Here is a 7,980-nt window from a genome sequence, read left to right as displayed (position 1 = left end):
AATCTCATACGCAAGTTCCTTAAAGGGAAGTCGCGTATATACGCGAGTTAGACACTGCAAAGTCGCGTATATGTCAGTCTGAGGAAAAGCAGTGGGGACAGGATCAGAAAAAGGATCTGATATGATTCAGTCTACTATTTGCTCTATTGGTTACAGTCTACTGAGGATGTGTGGAAATGTTTTGTTACTTGTATGATGTCTAGAAGTGTTTTGATCCTAACTTGAGGATGATGATGTTTTTGATGCTTATTGCTGATATATGCATGATCAGATCTAACAGATGGCACTGATTGAGGGGGAGCATATGCCTTTAGTAATTCATTGTTGGCATTATGGTTAATAATCCTTGGTGATGATTCTTATATGGCTATCTTGCTATGATATGATGTTGTGAGTTGTCTATGATAAACTCTCATATGATTCTTGAAATTACATAGTAGATGATCAGATCAGATTTATGGTTGATTCTTTGATGATGCATATATGGTGCTTACATGGTGATCTTCATAAGGACAAGGAGAAGTACAAAGCTTGAATATACATCTTCCTCACTTGATGATGGGTCACTCATATACTTCTGCTGTCATATGCATAAAGATCATACAGTATGATGCCGGCACTCTTGTGGATAAGGATTGTTGCTGTTGATGATATCAAGAAGTTTTGTCAAATGAGCTTGAGCTCAAGATACATAGTGCTGATACATGGATGACTACTCAAAGTTGTTGTGTTGGAGACATGGTGATGAGTTCTTATCTATATGATGATAGGTTGATACTTACATATGTTGATTGATGCAGATGTTCCCAAGTAATGATACTTGGATCATGTAATGGCTATGGTGGTTTCACATGTAATGTGAATGATTTCATGATGATGTTTAAAAGGAGGAGTTGACATCTATGTTCAGACATACCTTGCTGCAGGACATTTACAGGTTGTTGATATGAAAATAGTTGTACGCGAGTTTCATAAGGCCAATCCGCGTATATACGCTTGTTTATATGGATGAAGACGCGTATATGGAGTTTTGAAGGAAATCAGCAGGGACAGATGTTGATTGCAGAAAGTCTGATATGGGTCCGACAGAGATCATCTGGCACAGATTCAGGGGGAGCAGATAATCTTCCAATGATGCATTGTTGGCATTATCTTAAAGCTTTTGGTTCTAGTTCACATTTGTTGTTGGTTTCAAGTGGAACAAAGGCGAAATTGGTTGCTGATCTGAATGGTGATTATCAGATGCTGATAGTAACTTTCATAAATCTTGGTCTTTCGTCTCTATGTCATATATCTCTTTTGTGGTATCTCTTTCATGGTGTCGAGGTCATGTAACGGCCTATTTTGGTTTCCCCATTATGCCTGGGATGATTGATGCAATATGATTGGTTGTCATATGTAAACTTTTGATGTATCCCCACTTGGTTGGGTGGATGAGTCAATTTTTGTATATCCTCACTTAGTTGAGAGATGGATGTATGTATGAGTCTTTGGTGATAGGAAGGTCTTTTATGATGTATAGAGTCATGTTCTTCTTGAAGAACATCTTTTGCAGATCTTGCCTACAGTCAGGAAGAGCATGAACAACACACTTCAGCAGTACAGAGACTCGGCATGTACTCAGGGGGAGCATTGACAGATTGATACACTTTGGCATATACAAAGGGGGAGATCATTCAGAGATTTTAACAGATACTCAGGGGGAGTATGGACAGCGAAATGTTCAGCAAAAGAAGAGAACATCTTGGTCCACCCTTTGCCCTTGATGTCAAAGGGGAGAGTGATTTGGTGTTGTTGCCATCAAGTCCAAAGGGGGAGATTGTTGGCATTATGATGCATGTGTTGTACTTGATGGCAACCCTCTCATAGAAGAATATCTCACTTATGTATAACTGGGTGAATCTTCAGAAGAGATATCAGATGTGACTAATGGAGGACAGCTCAAAGGAATCAGATGATGAATCTTCAGAAGAGATATCAGATGTGACTGATGGAGGACAGCTCAAAGGAATCAGATGATAGTTCTAAGTGTGACAAGTTAGCTTTGCCATCAAGTCCAAAGGGGGAGATTGTTCGCATTATGAGATAAGTGTTGTCCTTGATGGCAAACCTCACTGATGACAAATCATAGTACAGAAGGTCAGCAGCAAGGAATTGATGATCAGACTATAAGAAGAAGAGAAAGTTCATACACGTAGGTTCGTTAAGCCCAAGTCACGTGTACACGCAGGTTGGCTTCAGCAAAAGCGCGTGTATGTGGAAAAGTACCTTTGGTCCATGGCGGTTATTCCTTGGAAGTTGTGCCTATGGTTTTGGACCTTGGCGTCTCGGCGGGCGTGTCGATCCCTAGTTTTGAAGTTGATGGTTTTGGATTTCTATGGTTTTGGCTCTTAGTATTGAACAAGGCCTAAGGCTATATAAGGAGAAGGAAATCATTAGGCAGTGTATCTGAAATGTCTTGAATATCTGATGAAGCATTAGATCTAGTATGCAGGGTTATGGGTTGATGATGCATTGCTTGATCTGAGCTAAGGAGAGATCTCACCGGTTGATGGAGAACTAGATCTAAGGAGAGATCGGGGTCAAATGGTTTGAAATGAACTATCTTTATGATGCTTATTCTAGATCTACATACTGACGCATGTATTGTTCTATAAGTGTTATGAGTATGACTGATGTCTGGTACAGCTGCAAGTTATGAGAAATTATTTTTAGATCTGTACGCGGGTTGTCTTTGGTAAAAGCGCGTATACACGCGGGTTTGATTCATATAAGTAGCGTATACATTGTAAAGCTTGATATTTGAAGTTGCAGATGGATCTGATGGTTATTACAGAGTTCTGTGTCTGCTCTGTGTTCTGGTGACTGTTGTTAACAGGGTTTCAGTGATTCAGAGTTTGATGATTGTTTTGAGCTTCAATGATAGTTATGGGTCCAGTATGAAAATTGGATGAAAAGTGGCCTTACAGATTATGTGTTGTGCTTCAGTGTATCCAGTCTGAAAATTGATGAAACGTGGTACCTGGAGGTGAGAAGATTGTAGGCAAGCACCTACGTACTAGTATCTAAGCTAGTACAAAAGCTAAAGGAGATCTTTGGAGCATTGTAGTAGGTAGCAGCCTGCGTACTAGTAAATGGATCGGCTAGTACAAGAGCAAGGGGGGTTGTAGCTCCCGTACTGGTATAAGACTGCACCAGTAAAAATATTGTAAAAGGATTTTCTTATTAAGAAGAAGATTGAGATGACTTGCAGCAGGTGGTTTTCACCCACATTGGGTTTCCACCTTATATCTTTGTGTTCATGTGTGTGGCTCTTGTGTGATGTTTTGTTCTGTTATTCTGCACCTGTTTACTGTTAATATGCTTAATAATGATCTGATGCATTTACTGAAGATTAAGCTAACTGAATTATAAGATCTCTGGATATACGCGAGTTTCATTAGACACAGTAGCGTGTACACGCGGGTTCACTTAATTGAAGTAGCGTATATGTTTCTGAGTATGAAATTGAAAAAGTTTGATTGATCTGATAATACTGATTCACCCCCCCTCTCAGTATTATTTCCAACACCCTTTGTGTTATAGCGATGTGATATTGCGAGTTGATCTGGGCCATTGATCTATGCATTCAATCAATGCTCCTCGTTAAATTGCGTTGATTGCTATCGCGATTTCCATAGGGCCACCTCAGATATACTCCACCGACTGTGATATTTCCAATCCCTCCGATCCGATTTGATCTAGACCGTTGATCAGTCTGATCTGACGACTCTTGTGCGGTATTATTTCCACCTTTTCTTAGCTCTGTTTTCTACCATTCTTTCACTTTTTTCCCTTGTGATAGTGTTTCTGATAGTTAATATACATGAAGACTTAGAGGTTTTAGGATCCATTTTGGATCACGCCTTCCTACTGAAAAGCTTTTGGACCACCAAAAGTTGTTTTTTAAGCATCGATCAAGTAAGGATATAGCTCCCTCACTTGTTTAACTTCTATCCATCATGCTTTGCTTGGATTTGAACCATTGAGCCCTATTCTCAGGTACTCTACATCCCCTCCATGTGTAGTTCTCAGCTTCCTGTCCAGAACTATATCTTCCTGTAACTCATTGAGATTTCAGGCAACAGATCCTCAAAAGAAGGCAACTGACTTTGCTATTCAAGATCTTCAATCAATGAAGGTTCATACAATCTCAACCTTTTTGCATTAACGAATGAATAGATCTACATATAAGCTGGCAAATCAAGGCGAAAAAAAATTTCACCAATTTTATCAAGTATCCTGAAAGGTCCATACCTTATTGGTTTTAGCTTCTTACCTTCACCTTGCATTCTGTCGACTTGATCACCAACTTGGAGACTATGCTCAACCTGATGCTTGTCATATCTTCCCTTGTACTTGGCTTGACTTCTTTCCAACTGTTCCTGTACTTCCTGGTGAATTTCTTGCATTTGTTCAATGAACTTGGTTGCTTTGTCCACATCACTGTGTCCATCAATTTCTATGTCTTTACCAAAGACAAAACGAAGGGAGACTTTGGTATAAAACCAAAACAAGTCTCAAAAGGAGATCTCTGAGTAGAAGAGTGCTTGGCACGGTTGTAAGCATGTTGCACATAACACAAATGCTGATCCCAAAGCTTGGGATGCTTGCTGCAATAGCCTCTAAGAAACTGGATCACTGTCCTGTTGACCACCTCTGTTGACCATCTATTTGTGCATGAAATGTTGTGCTCTTATTCAACCTGGTGTCCATCAACTCCCATAGATTTGACCAAAACATCCCAACAAATCAAGAATCTCGATCAGATACAATAGAAGTGGGTAAACCAAAATGAACCCATACATTCTGAAAGAACAACTTTGTTGTTTGTTCGGTTGTAACCTACTTGTTACAAGGTATCAAAATACACATTTTACTGAACCTATCCAAAACAACATACAAATAATCATGACCATTTCTAGATTTAGGCAATCCCCCAACAAAGTCCATCGAAACACTTTCCCAAGGACGAGAAGGAATTAGAAGTGGAGTGTACAAGCCTAATTTTCTATTACTAGGCTTGCTTGTAGCACACATAGTACACCCTTTTATATATCTAGAAACTGTCTCGTGCATTCTGGGCCAATAACAAAACCTCTGCAATTGTGTAACTATTTTACTTACACCAAAATGACTTGATATAAGATAAGTATGTGCTTCTTGAATTATGTTAACTCTTTCAGTTTGTGGAATACATAAATTTCCCAAATTATATAAGAGTTGGTCCTTTACATAATAATCCAATTCTTCTACTTGTTTTCCATGACTTAAAGTTGCATATACATATTTAAAATCTACATCTTGAGCATATTGTTCAATGTAACTTTCATGCATTACTAAGTTATGCTTAAGTATAGTAGATGCATTTATGATTGGCCTTGATAACATGTCTGCAACCTTATTGTGTATTCCCTTCTTATATCTGATGACAAGATGAAATTGTTGTAGAAAACCCATCCGCCTATAATGTTGTGATTGCTACAATTTAGTTTGTGAGTGCAAATATTGAAGTGGTTGATGATTTGTGTGTATGATTGTTTCCTTACCCATTAGGTAATGTTTCCACTTTTTCACACATTGCACTAATGCATACAATTCTTTATCATATGTGGGATAATTAACTACTGTAGAAGTAAATGTCTTAGAATGATAACAAATGGGTTTTCCACGTTGCATCAACACTGCTCCCATGGCATAGTCACTGGCATCTATCTCAATCTCAAATGGATGTTGAAGATCTGGCAGTGCTAGTACTAGTGTTGTACTAATTTTATCTTTTAAGGTGTCGAAGGCTTTTTGTTGTTTGCCCCCCCATTGAAACACCTGTGTGAATCCTGTTAAAGCATGTAATGGAGCTGCAATCAAAGAAAAGTTAGCAATAAACTTTCTCCATTATTTTGTTACCCCTAGGAAACTCCTAACCTCTGTAGTAGATTTGGGTTTAGGATAGTTCACAATGACTTCAACCTTAGAGGGATCTATCTTCAATTCACCACCCCCTACAATATAACCCAAATAATTTAAAGATGTTTTCCCAAATTCACATTTTGACAGTTTTACACAGAGATTTTCTCTTTTTAAAACATCCAAAGTCTACTTTACATGCGTTACATGGTCTTCCCATGTCTTACTAAAAACAAGAATGTCATCTAAATAAACAATTACAAAATCATCAATAAAAGGTCTGAGTACATCATTCATAACACTGATAAACGTAGTAGGAGCATTAGTTAAGCCAAAAGGCATAACCAACCATTCATACAGTCTTTGCTTTGTCTTGAAAGCAGTCTTCCATGCATCTTATTCTACAACTCTGACCTGATGATAGCCACTTCGCAAGTATAACTTAGAAAAGTAAATTGCTTCTTTCAATTGATCTAATAGATCCTCAATATGAGGAAGAGGATAACGATTCTTGATCGTTATTTTATTTAGTGCTCTATAATCAATGCACATTCTCCACGAACCATCTTTCTTTCTCACCAGCACGGTTGGAGATCCACATGGTGATGTGCTTGGTATTATAAACCCTTTATCGAGCAACTCCTATACCCGCTTCTTTATCTTTGCATTCTCTAAAGTTGATAACCTGTACATTCCAATGTTAGGTAGTGGAGCATCTTGCTACAAACAAATATCATGTACTATTTCTCGCTTGGGTGGCAGACCTTTTGGTTCTTGAAATAGAACATCATATTCTAAAACAACTTTAACTAAATCAGCTTTCTGTTTAGAATCACAGCCTTCAAATGCATTGGATTTTTCAGGATCCTTTGCCTTTACAACCATGACTAAAAACTTCTTACTTGAATTCACAATTCTTTTCATCTGTCCTGAGTTTATGAGAGAATAGTTATTTTTGAGCTTATGAGCTTTTAAAATAACTCTATTCCATCTTTAGTGAGTTGATACTTATTTTCAGCTCAATAGAAGATAGCTTTCCTATCATACAAGTATGGACATCCCAAAACAATACCACATATATTCAATGGAACTATATCTAATTCAACCTCATCTACAAATGTTGATCTAATAGCAAACCTAAGTTTACATTGTCTTGTTACTTGTAGCTTTGTTTTATCACACACCCAACCTAATGGATATGGCTTCTCATGAGGTTTTGTTTGTAGTCCCAACTTCTTTGCAATTGTTTCAAAAATCAAATTTACTTGTGATCCACTATCAAACAAAGTATCAATCTTATTATGCTTGGAAATTACTCTAATAAGAAAAAGCTCATTTCTTTCCCTCTCATTACTTTCATTATCAACAGATTGTGCAGAATTACTTGTGGATGCTTCAAAATCCTTACCTTTAATACCTGTTGTTGTAACTATTGTTTCATCGCCTGAATCTGATCCCAAGTCCTACTGAATAGCTGCAGCATTATTTTTCTCCTTACAACTGAACTTCTTAGATCTTCGTTATGGATGCAAAGACCAACAGTGTGCTTCATCGTGTCCTTCTTTCTTGCAATGAGTGCATGAAGGTTTATCCTTCTTTACAGTGTTTTCTTTCCTCTCCTTCCATTTCAGTTTCTTCTTTTCCTTGTTCTTTCTTATAGAAGATTTAGATGGTCCCCCAATCTCTGGGTTTACATTCTTACCTCTAGCCTCTAGATGTGTTGTTTGAACTGATACATCATCTAAGCTAGTGGGATTAAACATGAGAATAGTATTCTTTAAATAGCTATGAAGACAACCTATATACTTCAATAAAGTCTCAGGTGAGTCTAATGATATTCCTAGAGTTAAAGCTCTCTTTTTGAATTCCTGAGTATAACTCTGTACACTCTGACCCCTCAACTGGCGAAGAGTTTGCCAACTCATCATTGTCTGCTACATGTAAGCTAAACAATAGAATTGCTTTTTGATAGCAAAAACAAATTCATTCCAGGTAGAAATTATTTTACCATGTTTTTGCAGATCATCTTGTGTC

Source organism: Pinus tabuliformis, chromosome 3_2 (genome assembly GCF_031772625.1).
Source record: "Pinus tabuliformis cultivar Carrire ecotype Pingquan chromosome 3_2, CPIR1, whole genome shotgun sequence".
NCBI lineage: Eukaryota > Viridiplantae > Streptophyta > Pinopsida > Pinales > Pinaceae > Pinus > Pinus tabuliformis.
Note: the sequence above shows the minus strand (reverse complement) of the source record.